Raw genomic sequence first — 15,099 nt, 5'->3', positions numbered from 1 at the left:
AGAATCAGGGCCTTACAGAGATTGCCAGCCACATCCCCATCCTGTCCAATGCTCAGAACCTCTCATATCTGCTAAACTCCACCTGCTTTCGGCTCTTCCTCCATGTCTGTGGATTTGTCCTCTGCTCCACCCAGGACGCATGCTTCGGGCTGAGAATCCCTCATCCTTCCAACCCCATCTCTGATGCTTTCTGCACCTTTAAGGCTCCCCATGGTCAATGGCTTGGCCCCTACTAAGGTGTATATTGCTTTTATTCCTTCCTGAATCCAGGGACTCATTAATACCTGCTGTGTGCTGGTCCAGTTCCAGGGGTGAGTGAGACGAGGTCCCCAATCCCACAGAAATTAAATCTACAGGAGGAAAGAGGACGCATCACCAGGTAAGCAATCAAATCAACTATTTCAATCTCAAAAAAAAAAAAAAAAAATCCAACAAAAACACTCAGGAATCATGCATACGTGTAAAATCGTGTTATGTATACAAGCATGAGCCATCACCCCTTCTCCACCTTCTAGGGGGCACCCATGAAACCAAAAAGCAGGCAGGGTATCTGAAGGAGTTGATTAGGGGGGCTAGACTCTGGCTCTGGCCTGTGGCAGAGTCTAGGACAGGTCCCTGGGCTCCGCTGGTGCCCTCGGTCATCCTGTAGCATTGGAAACATCAAGGTTAATAATGCGGCCACTAAACCTTAAGCAGGGGTGTGGCCAGGGGCAGAGATCATGATTATTAAGCTCTGCCTGATGCCGGGATGAAAGGTAGCCTATAAAAGAAGGAGCACTATTAGGGCACAGGTGGGTCAGGTCCCGGCCTTAGCCAGTGGCTGAAGAAGGCCTGGGGATCCCTCTACATGAAAGCAGGGCTGGAAAGCCAAGCTGTGATTCATCAGCACTATCATTATTCTCGGATTACCAACTCGCTAGGCCTTCACCGGGAGGACTACTCATAAAAGTGCCCTCCACCGCACTCGGAGGAAAATCTCATGGTCATAACCCCAAATGGCCCCAGCTCCTGGCCAGCATTCAGACCCCTCTGAACCAGCAGGACGTGTACACCTCCTATGTGCCAGGCACTTCTCTGGTATGCGATGAAGGTTTGATGCTATTGTCTCAGTCTTGACCAGGAGGGCAAGGAAGGAAGGCCTGGGGAATTAGGAGCTGGTGGGATGTGCAGTGATGGGGATTTTCTTCTAGCTCTGCCCACCCTCTGCCCCACATGCATCTGTCCCTTGTCTCAAGGCTGTGCCGAGTCTACTGGGAGCATCCCACGTCAAGAGTTGTGTTACCTCGGATTTTTGTGTAAACCACCCAGCGATGGAGACCCGTAACTCAGTTTCCCCATCTGTAGGATGGGCACAGCTAACTTCCTTAAGATTCAGAGCATGAAAAAAGCGCTTTCTTTCTCTTTATCTTCTAATTACCCTTGTTAAAATCACATCGAGCTAGAGTTCTTTTGCCACGGCTTTAGCAATTCATTCGCTCATTCATTCATTCATTCATTCATTATTTTCTGAGCATCTACAGCATGCCCCATGCTGCTTTTGGCCCCAGAGATAAAGTCAAGGGCAAGATGTATCTGGCTGCCGAGAAACCCCGGCTTCCTTCAGTTTCTCCCAGACTCCTGTAGAAAGCAAAGCTGCAGGACTATGATATTATGTTACAAGGTAGAAAAATGCTTCTACATCTTGAAGTATGTTTTAAGAGCAATGTTTTTGTTGCTCTTTCCTTTTTAAGATTTTATTTATTTATTTATTTGACAGAGAGAGATCACAAGTAGGCAGAGAGGCAGGCAGAGAGAGAGCAGGCTCCCTGCTGAGCAGAGAGCCAGACATAGGGCTCGATCCCAGGACCCTGAGATCATGACCTGAGCCCAAGGCAGAGGCTTAACCCACTGAGCCACCCAGGCACCCCTTTTGTTGTTCTTTTCACCTGACTGAATGCAGCTAATAGTTCCTGTGTCCCATGCACTCAGCGGTGTGTTTAAGCATGGCCACAAAATTTCCTTTTGACACACACAGGTATTTTGGGTCCCCGAGCCACGCTCCTCCTGGCTCTATTTCTCCATCTATAAAATGGGATAATGAAAACTGCCCCTCCCCAAGGAGAGCATCAGACTAATGAGATGAAGAGATGAAGGGGCTCTGAGCTTCCTGAATAAGGTGAGGCCACGAGCTGCAGGGCTGGGATGTGGCTGCTGCCCGCCAGCATGTGGCTTTCCTTCCTGATTCCTGAATCCCAGGAAGCCTAAAAGGACACTGGGGTCCCCTGGGGTGAAGCCTGAATGGGCGTTGGAAAAGGGGCAAGGTCCCAGGGTTACAGACCGAAGGGGAGAAGGGGCGATGCACACACGTTTGCCTCCGGGTCACTGGTTCCAACGCAGCCTGGCAGATCTCAACTGAAAGTTCGGGCCATCTGCTCCATGACCTCAATGCACTTGCTACCGTGCACATTGCAACTGGCAGCCCCAGCGGGCAGCCTGGCAGTGACCGAGGCTGAAAATGGGTCATTCCCAAGAGCCTCGAGGGCTGGCCTGGGCCCTGGGCTGGGGCAGGGGGCGAACAGGGAGGGGCCTGGAAGTTTCCTTCTAAAGGACTAGCTGTGAGAGTAGTGTGGGTGGCGAACGTCCCATTTCATTCATCAGGAAATCCTGCAGACTCCCCGCCATCCCTCCACCCTGGATCCCAGCAAGCCATACTATGGGACACCCCCATTCATAGGAGCTGGGCGTCAGATAAATCCGAGCAGAGCATAAAAAGCCACATGGTCAATTTCCCATGATAATAAAGGCTGCTATTAAGAATCTACGCGGGCTCATTACCTGTGTCATCTCATGCACTCCTCAGCCCAAATCCAGGAGCTATGTATTTTTACTTTCAATTTACAGATGAAGAAATGGAGGCTCAAGGCTCAGAGATGAATAGGTATTACCCCAAGCCACACAGCAAATTAGGGAATGGGCCAGGATTTGAACTCAAGAAGTTGCTGCTTGGGATGCCTGGGTGCCTCAGTCAGTTAAGGATCTGCCTTCGGCTCAGGTCATGATCCCAGGGTCCTGGAATCGAGTCCTGTATTGGGCTCCCTGCTTAGCAGGGAGTCTGCTTCTCCCTCTGCCTCTTCCCTCTGCTCTTGTGCTCTCTCTAATAAACAATTAAACACATGAAGTTTAAAAAAAAAAAAAAGTTGACACTGGATGGGTAGAGAGTTTCAGAACACGTTCTGGAGATGGAGAACTGTAAAACAGCATGAAGACACTTAATGCCACACTGAGCTGTATCCTTAGAATGTAGTTAAAATGGTCGATTTTGTTAGTACATTTTTACCAGAATATATTTAACTAATGAAAGACAGCATTCTCAAACGGGAAAAAAAAAAAATCTACCAAGTGTCCAGTCCCTGGGGACCCAGCAGATCTGCTTACAGAGATGATAATGAACAAGTAGAAACAATGTCCATGACCCTCCAGAGGGGAAGAACCAGGAGGAGTGTGTTCCTGCTCTGGAGCTCTATATGGCAAAGGCAACTGGGGCTGGGTGGGGGGTGTCTGCAGCACCAACATGGAAAAGTCTCTTAGGAATATTGTTAAATGGAAAAAAAAAATAGCAGCAGACTTCTGCACACGGTACTATGCATCTACTTATGCAAAAATACTAACAGGCACCCTCAACAAGTATCATTTTTTTTCAAGTATCCTTTTTTGTTTGTTTGTTTGTGTGTGTATGTGTATAGTCAGTTCTGTTTGTTTTGAAAACATAAATTTGTTCCAAGGCGATTGATATATTTGGGAACAATCTGAGCATAACCAAATCTTGTGTTTGCTCATGCATGATTTCATCCACAAAAAACACTGGGTCATTGCAGAAAATTGCACCCAGCTGACCTGCCCACACAGGAACAGGCAAAACAAACACCCCTCCAAGGAGAGCGGCTGCCTTGGCGGCAGGGTGTGCTGCGAGCCAAGCCGCACCCCTCCACACCTGCTGGACGATTTTCCCATTTCAGACAAATCTCTCCCCAACACTTCGTGAGACGTCACAAGATGCAAAGCTTCCGATGCCACTTCCACAAGAAAGGCTCAAGACTTTTCCAAAGTCAAATGCTCTATTGATTGCGCTATTTGTATATTTCTTAGGCATACAATGTATCCAACGGTGCTACTGTTCTTACTAGGTTCCTACTTTTTATGTGTCACTGGAGTTTTTTGAATGTTGTCCTCAGCCTTGTTTTTCTTGTGCCATTTTCCACCGTGCAATGCTTTGCAGAATGCAAAAGTCACATTAGTGCAGAATCACCCGTGCACACGTAATTTTTTCTAAAGACATACATACATCCACATATACATGCATGGATTTGTGGGTATGTGGAGTCAAAACTGATCAACGAATGGCAGTTACTTTGTCACTGGCGTGGGCGTTGGCTGAAGAAGATAGCTAACAGGATTTCAGTCTTCTCTGTATAGATTCAACATTCTGCAAGAAGGGTAATCACATTTCACCAATGTACAAATACCAAATTATCATGTTGTACACCTAAACTAATCTAATGTATGTCAATTATACCTCAACAAAAATTCATTTAATCAATTCACTTAAAAGAAGTGTTACTAATTTTATTAATTATATAGCTATGTTTTTCACTTTAAAAAAAAAAAAAAAAGATCCAGGGTGCCTGGGTGGATCAGTCGGTTGAGGCCTTTGGCTCAGGTCATGATCCCAGGGTCCTGGGATTGAGTCCCACATCAGGCTCCTTGCTCAGCAGGGAAAAACTGCTTCCCCCTCTCCCTCTGCCCCTGCTCATGGCTCTCTCTCTCTCTCCCTCTGTCAAATAAATAAGTAAAATCTTAAAAAAAAAAAAGATCCACTATTTCCATACCCACATTCACAGCCACATTACCCACAAGAGCCAAGAGGTGGAAGGAACCCAGACATCCATCGATGGATAAAATGGAACAAAAGGTGGTGTATCTGTATACTAGAATAGTATTCAGCCTTTAAAAATAAGGAAATCCTAAAAAAAATAAAATAAAATAATAAGGAAATCCTGTCACATAGCATGATGTGGGTGAAACTTAAGGGCATCATGCTAAGTGAAATCAGCCAGTCACAAAATGAGAAATATTATTCGATTCTACTCACCAAAGTAGAATCGAATAATATTTCTCATTTTGTGACTGGCTGAGTAGGCAGGTTCATAGGGACAGAAGGCAGAATGCTGGTTGCCAGGGGCTGTGGGGAGGTTGGAGGAGACAGGAGCCGGGGTCATTGTTATTTAATGGTACCATTTCAATTACGCAGGTTTTGGAGATCTGTCCCACCAATTCGTTACACGACAGGGTGAATATACTTACCACTACTGAACCTTCCACTTAAAAATGGGTAAGATGGTAAATTTCATGTTACACATTTTTTTTACTGAAACTTGAGCATCAAAAAAAAAAAAATCCATGGTAAAATCAACTATATCACATGAAAAGTGACTAATAAAACACACAGACCATAATAAAAAAAGAGACCAGCCCGTTTCCCACAGCTTCTCCAACAGTGCTTGGCCCTCTTGTAAGAGAACGTAGAAGTAGCTGGTAAACCCTGGTTCATCAACCCGTAGGGCTGGTTGGTTGATTGATCGGTCAAGGCACAACGCCCCACCCAGAGGCTTAATATAAGACTGGAGTCAGGAGGGCACCATAAATAACATGGTAACCACACGAGTCTCTAGGCCCAGCCATCCAACAAAGCGCTGCGTGACTGTCCCTCCAAATTCTCCGCGAAACCAGAGCCTGCCTGTCATGTCCTAAGAAAGTGCCCAAAACAGCGACACCCCAGGGGACACACAGGCAGGAGAAGCCAGGGGCCCAAGGCCTGTGGTCAGCCAGGGCCCACAGACCCCACTGCCCTCACAACCCCCGCAGACCCCCAGCGGCCGTTCCAGCTGCTCTGGGACGGGGGAGACAGAGGACAACACGGCATGTCTGCGTGCGTGTGTGCCTGCCACATAGCGTGAGGACAATTTTGGCAGGCCTGTGTGGGAAGCTTGCAGAACACCTGCCTCTGGGGTGTGTGGGGGCAGACCCTCTGCAGGGGCCCCGCTTCCCTGTGGGGGTGGAGGGCGGGGGGTGATGTGGGCCTGAGTAATCCGCAGACGTGCCCTGGGCCCCGGCCACTGCTTTCAGCGGCAATCAGAGTAATGGCCCGCATCTGTCACGCTGATGAGCCCTTGTGCTTCCAAAACCTCTGAGCTACCACGGGAAGGAAAGGCGGCTCCCGTGGGCTCCATCCCTGCCAAGAGGACTGGGAAGCGCTGTCTCCTCACTCAGCCCTTCCCACCCCTTGGCCCGCCTGGCTGTCACTAGATTCAGCTGGTGCCGCCTCCTCCAGGAAGCCGCCCTGACTCCAGGGGCTTCCACCTCTGCTCCCAAAAGAAGCACATTCCATTTGACTGTTGGGGCCCAGTGCACTGTCTGGCATAGGGTAGGCTGGTCAAAGCCCGCTGGACAAGACAGGAAGGAAAGTGAGGCCGTCTCCATGTGTGGAGCCACGGAGCTGAGGGTCAAGAGGGCTGTTTCCTCCACCGCTTACCCTTCCTGGGGAATCTGATTTAAAAAAAGAAAACAAAAGCGAAAGCAAAACTCAGACCCATCTCCTTAAATGCACACGCTCAAACACATACATAAAAAATCCCGGAATGCCCCAACAATGTTAAGAATAGAGTTACTATAGACCCCAAGCCATTCCATTATTCCTCCTAGCTACATACCCAGGAGAGATGAAAACATGTTCACACAAAAACTCCCACACGGACTTTCATGGCAGCCTTGATCGCCAAGAGTTGAAAAGTGGGAACAGCCCCCTGTTATCAGATGCACGGATAAACAAAACGTGGTCTATCCATACAACAGAATATGATTCAGCCATAAAAAGAAATAGAGTCCTGGGGCTCCGGGGTAGCTCAGTGGGTTAGGCGTCTGCCTTCAGCTCAGGTCATGATCGGAGTCCCGGAGTCGGGGTGGAGCGGGGCTCCCTGCAAAGTGGGGAGTCTGCTTCTCCCTCAAAGGCCACACAGTGTATATGATCCCATTCCTATGAAATAGCCAGAGCAGGCAAATCCATTCAGATGGAGAGCAGATCGCTGGCTGCCAGGGGCTGGGGAGGAACATGGTGGGGGGTACTAACTGTTCCATGGGTATGAGGTTTCCCTCTGGGGTGCTGAGAATGCTCTGGAAGCAGAAGTGGGGGTCACACACCATTGTGAAGGTACTAAATGCCACCGAATGGTTTGCTTGAAAATAGTTACTTTTCCATGATGTGAATCTTACCCGGATTAAAAAAAAAAAAAAAATTCCAAGAACTTCAAATTTATCCTTAGGCCCCTCCCCTTCCTAGGCCTCCCAAATTAAGGGCCGCGACTAACATAACATCGTTCTTTTCTTTCATAGTCAGGGAACTCGAGGCCCAGAGGGGAAACAGAAAGTGCTTTCGCTCTCAGATCTGGAGCTCAAGCCAGGCTTCCTGACTCCCTGTCCAGTGCTCGTCAGACGTCTTTCCAGAATGTTCCTTAGGCCTCGCCCTGCCTCCAGCCAGCTGTGAGCCCTGTACAAGTTTTCTATCTTAAAGCCTCAGTTTCTCCAAACCTAGAATGGGAGTTGGGGGCAAGATATGATACCATCATATGATATGATTTACGGTAGTATCTGAATGAGAGCTAACTAATTTTTATTCTAATAATTGTTATGTTAACTTGTAGCAGAAAAAAAAAACAATTTGGAAATCAAACTGTAAGTGATACAGACTCAAGGATGTATACACAGATGTCTTCCTTTTTTAAAATGCTTCGTGAATGCGGGTCTTCCTCTTAAAAAAAAAAAAAAAATCCTTCCATTTGCTGCACAAAAGCTAGAGAGGGCTTGGATTCATCCGTATCCTTTATTGGTGAGGAAACTCATGCGTGCTAGCCTTAAAATAGATGTTTATTTCTCTTTCAAGTGAGTCATTTCAGAGGGAAATATTAAGAGAATAATCCTACAGGTGGTGCAATCATGGGAAAAAAGGCCAAGAAAGAACATGACTAACCACGAGTTCAAGACTTGGTGAGCAGCAGCTGTGACATTATGCGACCCTATGACAAAGTCCGGGCTTTCCCCTGCGCTACCATGGTTATTTAGGGTTCCAGCCTAAAACCCACCAGTCGGGATTGGCAGTGGGACAGGTGGAGGCAGCGGAGGCCCTCTCTCTGGGAAACACACAGACCTTTGTCTGCGCACAGCCCCCACACTCCGCTCAGTGGTCGCTCACGGGCCTTGGGGTCCATCGCCAGTCGGCCCACCTCCCTGCCGACTTCCCCACTCCCGGTTTCCTCCTGTCTCCCAGGACACCTCTACCATGAAGCCACCCAACAAGGCCCCTGCCAAGAGGGCAGAAGAGGAGGCAAAGTGGAGGGTGAAGGGTGTACTCACCCTTAAACCATGCCCGAAAACGCCTTTAATTAAAGCCCAGGGGCATACCTCTCTGATGGTGGAATTTGAGGCCGTGTGACAGGTGGCAGGGGGAGACATTTCTGAGCCACGGGGGACTTGCCAACATCTTCCAAGCACACCCCCGAGGCAGCTGCTGGCTTGTCCCACATTTGGAAAAGCACGTGGTTCTTTTCCTAAGCAAGTGCATTTCGGGGGTGGACAAGTTCAGCCTGGCTGAGTTGGCTGACAGCTCCCAGCACCGCCAAACCACCCCCTCCCCACCACCACCATCACCACGGCCAGCACCCCTGCCCACTACCTTGCCACACACCCCCTCGAGTTTAACCAAATACTTGATATAGCTGAAAAAACAAACAAACAAACAACAACAAAAAAAAAAAAAAAAAAAAAAACGATTTTGGAGCCAGCCAGATACCTGAGTCTGAGTTGCGGCTTTTGCGCTCACCAGCTGTGTGGCCATGGGTGTGACCCTTCACCTCTCTGAGCCCCAGCAGCTTCACCTCCCACCCGGGGTAAGTAACTCCCAGCTTGCAGGGTTACGTCGGGAATGGCCATGACCTAAGCCCATCGTGGTTGGCACACAGTAGGTGCTCAGTAAGTAGTAAGCATTCTTTTAAGGACAACGCAATTATTCTTTTAGACTCCCATCAATCCATGGCTTGGGAACTAAACAGAGTGCAACAAAATGTATTGTGCGCGTGTGTGTGTGTGTGTTTAGAGGTGGTAAGAGATGCAAAAACGGGTGGAAAAACGGGAAAGAGACTCAAACATCTCTCCAAACACATTTTTCGTACTTTGGGTTACGGAACTGGCAATGGTATTACTTACCCCCAAACCAAATCACAAGCCACTCATGATGTGGGAACGCAGACTGATGCCCACGTCACCCCTCCTCCCACGCACTTTGACACCCCCCACCCCTACCCAGGAACCAGCGTATTCCCTTATGCCTGAGGGACAACCTTCAAACCCGCTGTTAGATTCAGCCAAGCAACTGGTGGCCGCCTCGCTAATTAAGTTAATCCGGAGGGTTTGTCTTTTCTTTCCTTGCCTGATTTCCTCTTGCGGAATCAGCAGGGACACCAGAAAGAAGAGGGCATCCTATGGGACCAGGCGGGCCTTCCCTTCAGCTGACGAAATGCCTTAATGCCGGCCAAGGAGGGTGACTTTCCTCCCCATGCAGCCGAAGTCATAAAAAACCCATTTTGCTTTCAGCTGACCGTGCAGAGCATGGAGCATGGGCCTGGGTACACAGATCTACTTCCTGCGGCGCTGCCTCCCCTCCTTCTCCTCCGGCCACCGCCCCCTCCGCCCCCCGCCACCGCTTCCCACGTTTGGGCCATTTTGATATGTCATAACATCGTGTCTGTTTATCTGAACTATTTCCACTCAAAACGCTTGTTTCTTTAACGTGACGGACATGTCGAGGCAGCTCTGGACAGCCGAGTGCCTAGGACTGAAGGAAAATGTAAAGTAAACACATTTGCATACAGTTTATATACAGCGTGGGTCTGGGGAAGCCGAGGAAATGAGGAGATGGAAGTGGTGATCTCTTATCTCCCATCACCCCACCTTCAGGGGCCCTCCCTTCTGTTTTTCCAGCTCTCTGCTCCTGGAATGCTTTAGGAGTTCAAGGACCGGCCCGGCCGGCGTGCCCGATGGGGCTGGAGAAAACTTCCTTCACGGTCTCTGCCTGATCAACTCCCTTCCTCGGCGGGTGCCCTTGAAGGCCTGCCGACTTTTCCCAGCAAATGTCTTCTCCAATGTGTTTTCGAGATAGGAGAGCTTTGCCCACATGAGTCCCAACAGAGGAGGGGTGTGTGTGTGTGTGTGTGTGTGTGTGTGTGTGTGTACAGCCCGTCCCTTTCTGGGATGCTGTTTCTCTGAAATGAAGGCATTTCACTAAAATAGATCTCCCCAGGGACCCTTCGGAACTGAATTTTCCGTGCCCACTTTCTCAGATATTCCCGAGCACTGCTCAGGAAGTTAAGAAAGCCTGTCGCACACCGAGCTGTCCTTCTCAACTGCCCTGTGTCCTCCGGAGACGCAACTCTCATCCATCCTCCCATCGGAGCACTAACCAGGCCCGACCCTGCTTAGCTTCTGAGATCAGACGAGATGGGGCACGTTCAGGGTGGTATGGCCGTAGACCAGAACTCCATCCAGCCTACACTCCTTCCTCCTATTTTCTATGAAGGAACCATAAAGCAGCACTCAGAGATCCAGGCAATGCCTCTACCCTGTGCCCATGGCCGGCGTGACTAACGGATCATGGCGCTTTTTCTCACGAGGCCTGACACAGCCTCAGGATCCTACTCAACACTGCCCTCCAAGCAGCTACAAATTGATTAGCGTTGGCTCTCAAGGGTCCGTGCTTCCAAACGCTCATCTAACCCAGTGGTTCTCAAAGCAGGGTCTCTGGTTCTCTGGTCTCTGGTTCTCCAGGGGTCCCTGGAGCTGTAGCCTGGACCTGGCCGAGGCACTGGTGACAAATGCAAATTCTCAGGTCGGTCCCCAGACCCACCCACAGAACCAGAAACCTGTGGATGTGGCCCATGGAGCCAGCTTGCCCTGGATCATGAAGAGCCACCGTGGGAATAAGTACACCACGGACACCAGCTTCAGGTCAGGTCTCCTCGTCCTGGCCCTGTGCCCACTCCAGAGAGCCTGTGGTCAGCAACATTTACCAGCCTGCCGCTGGGAGGGGCCCAACAGTTTGTGTTTTAAGCTTTCTTCCAAGTGACTCTGAAGCCTGCAAAGATTTCAGAACCACTGCTGTAAGTAAAATCAGTGATTCTCAATCAGAATTATCTGGGGAGTTTGGGGAGCATGTTGATGTGAAGGCCGCATCTCAGACCAATGAAGTCAGAATCTCCGGGATGGAACCTGTGAGCACTTTTCAAAGGTCCTGGGGGATTTCTAATGAGCAGTGACGTGTGAGATCCACCAGCCAAATCAGTGCCTCGGGACCTTTTATACGAGCCCACAACTTCTAGGCATCTTGTTAAAGTGCAGATTCAGTTCCCGGGGGTGCTGAGACCCACACTTTGAGTAGCCAGGGCACATACAGGTCATTCACACTGTCCCTTTCCCAAACACAGTCATCCTCCAGGATGCCCACCCGCCGAGCCTCCTTCATCCTTTGCCCTCAACAACCGGTCCTGACTCATCAGCCCCACCGCTGGAGCATATCTCAAAAGAGTATTTGCATAACCTGCAAAGAAAAGAAGGATCAAGGCACAGTATTTGCCTACAGAAACCCAAAGGCGGCAAAAGGGCTGAAAGATGTGCTCAGGCAAATATGTTTGCATACAGTTGGCAGGCCTGTGATGGGACCCAAACTGCCCCCTATGTGGGCAGGGTCACAGTTGTAACTTGCCTGGAGACTGGCGGAGCCGGGCATGGGGCAGGTGACCAACCTATGAAAGAAGAGCCTGGGGGTGCCTGGGTGGCTCAGTGGGTTAAAGCCTCTGCCTTCAGCTCTCTGCTCAGCGGGGAGCCTGCTTCCCTTCCTCTCTCTCTGCCTGCCTCTGCCTACTTGTGATCTCTGTCTGTCAAATAATTAAATAAAATCTTAAAAAAAGAAAGAAGAGCCTGTTTGACTACCTCTGCTTCTGGCTTCCAAGGCCCTCCACTCACGGGCGGGCCAGCCTGCAAGGAATCACTCCCCTACTCTCACCCATGCTCTAGGGATTGGCTCCAAGCAAGATGGGCAGCCAGGAGCTGGTCTTCCAATCACACCACTGGTCAGAAACCTCTTTCCCGGGACAGGTGCACAAGGGCAGTGGCCTCAGACCCCACAGGCAACACCCAATGGGAAGGCAGAGAAGAAAGATCTACAGAAGCCTCATAAATTTATGGGATCACGGAATAATGGTGCGTCAGGTCATCAGGACAGTGTCTGACCTCCTGGCCTTTTCCCAAGCTGTTCCTCGCAACCAAGAAGCCTTCCCTATTCTCCATGCTTGTCATCATCGTTTCAAACATGAACTGAGCACCTAAAAGGTGGCACAGACCGGGCAGAGGATTTTATAAGATTTGCTCACAACGCCACCAGGTATTACTGTTAACCTTTCCAACAGATCAGGAAGCAGATCTGAAAAAAGAAACTCGCCTGCTCAAAGCCACATCACTTGTAAGTGGCAGAGTCAGGATCGGAACCCAGGTCAATGGGACTCAAGGACCAGTGTTCTCAAGAACCAGCCTTTGCGGGTTTAGTCCAAGCAGGCTCTCCCCTCCAGCAATTCCTCCATGGTTACCCATTCTCAAATGCGCTGGCCGTCCGGTGTGTTCCCACAGTGTGCCAGACACTATCGCTATCACAGCACTTGCTGCACTACCTTACTTTTGTGCCTCAGGGCCTTTGCACTTGCTATTCCTTCTACCCAGAATGCTCTTCTCCAGAGTCTTGGGTCTTTACCTCATTGAAGCCTATATTAGTTTTCTACGGCTGCCAAAGCAAGTCACTATAAACTTAGGGGCTTAAAACAGCAGTTTCAGGGGCACCTGGGTGACTCAGGTGGTTAAGCATCCGACTATTGGTTTCAGCTCAGGTCATGATCTCATGGAGCCTGCTTAAGATTCTCTTCTCTCTCACAGGGTGCCTGAGTGGCTCAGTTGGTTAAGCATCTCCCTGATCCCAGGACCCTAGAATCCAGCCCCACGTCAGGTTCCCTGCTTAGCAGGGGGGTCTGCTTCTCCCTCTCCCTCTCGTATTCTCCCTCCCCATGCTCGTGTTCTCTCAAACTCACAATGCTCTCTCTCTCTCTTTCAAATAAATAAAATCTTAAAAATAAAAAAAAAGATTCTTCTCTCTCTGTCCCTCTGCCCCTCCCCCCTCAGCTCCCCACTCCTGCGCACACTGTCACTCTAAAAGTAAAAAAAATAAAATATTTTTTAAAGATTTTATTTATTTATTTGACAGGCAGAGAGGCAGACAGAGAGGGGGGAAGCAGGCTCCCTGCGGAGCAGAGAGTCCGATGTGGGGTTTGATCCCAGGACTCTGGGATCATGACCTGAGCTGAAGGCAGAGGCTTTAACCCACTGAGCCACCCAGGCACCCCCCAAAATAAAATATTTTAAAACACACACAACTTTATTGTCACACAGTCCTCGAGATCAGAAGTCTAAAATGGGTTGTCCTGGCTGCATTTCTCCTACCGGCTCTAGGGTACAGTCTGTTTCCTGGCCTTTTCCAGCCTCTGGAGGTTGCCTGTGCTCCTCACCTCCTGGCCCCCAATCACTGGGACTTCTGTTTCTGTCATCACATTCCCTTCCTCGATTCTGACACTCCTGTCCCCTTTAGGACAGGAGTTCCCTTAAGTTCCCCACAAGGAACTTATGATGACATCATTCCCCCCATAATCCAGGATAATCCCCCCATTTAAGGTCCTTCACTTAATCACACGTGTGAAGTCCTCTGTGCCCTGGAAGGTAACACCATCACAGGTTTCAGTGATTAGGACGGGGACCTATTTGCAGGACACTTGCACCTGATCCAAACCAGCATCCTCCCTCTGTCTATCAACCTTTGCCCTTCACATCCCCCAGCACCTCTGGCATCCTGTAGCTCTGTCTGCCTGCTTCCCATCAGTCTGTCTCACAGAAGAGATGCCGAGAGCCAGAGACTTTGCTCCTCCTTCACTGTTGACTCCCAAATGCTTAGAACAAGGCAGGCCCACAGTAGGTACTCAATAAAAGTTTGCAAGTGACTCATGGTTGACGTCACCATGGAGAGTCTAACCTGTTCTTCCTGACAGATGGCTCTGTCCTGCGGAGGAAAGAGGGAACGGGGTATGTCCATGAAGTGGATGAACATACCCTGAACCCCACCGTCGTGCACGTAGGGGGAAAGAGTTAGACTCCAAGCTCCCACGTGTCCCTGTTACCCACATCTGTGCACACATCCACACACTGAACTCCACATAGCTGAGGAATGTCCTGACACCCTGGGGGCTCTTGGGGGTGAAACTATAAACAGGCAGAAGAAAATGGGGTGCTGGTGATGTCACTGCTTCCCTGAGTGCGCTCGTCCCAACCAGGCTGCTCTGACCCAGCTGTCCCAGCCCCAGGTTCTTTCCCAGCCTTGTCAAACAGTCTGGTGATGTAGTAAGAAAGCAAGTTCTCGCCATGTTTATCTCCACACCTCCTGGGTGTCCATCTCCCAGCACATGAGAGGAAATGAAACTCTCCCAGGAGTAGTGACATGATTTTTTTTCCTGCCATCAAACTCCTACCAAACCAGTTCCACCATCTCCCGCCCCAGAGTTGGTCCTCGAAAATGCTGCAGGAGAAAGTGAGAGGAAAATGAAGAACTAAATCTGATCAGTTTCTCTGATCAAAACCCTTCCATGGGTCCCATTTTCCTGCCTCTGTCTCTCTTAGTGGCTGTGTGGCTTTGGGCAAATTGCTTAACCTCTCTCTGCCCCAGTTTCCTTAACTAGAATATGGGATGTTAACAGTAACCAACTTCACGGAGTTGTTGCCAGGATGGAGTAACTTGATCTAAAGCACTGAACACGGTGCCTAGCAGAGAATGAGCTCAAAAACTGGGGGAAATAATTTGACAGTTCCTCAAAATGTTCAACATAAAATTATCATATGGCCCAACAAGTCTACTCTTAGGTAAGTATCAGG

The sequence above is a fragment of the Mustela putorius genome, unplaced genomic scaffold (genome assembly GCF_011764305.1).
Source record: "Mustela putorius furo isolate JIRA1106 unplaced genomic scaffold, ASM1176430v1.1 tig00537248_pilon_pilon_pilon, whole genome shotgun sequence".
Classification (NCBI taxonomy): domain Eukaryota; kingdom Metazoa; phylum Chordata; class Mammalia; order Carnivora; family Mustelidae; genus Mustela; species Mustela putorius.
This window is presented reverse-complemented; position numbering follows the sequence as displayed.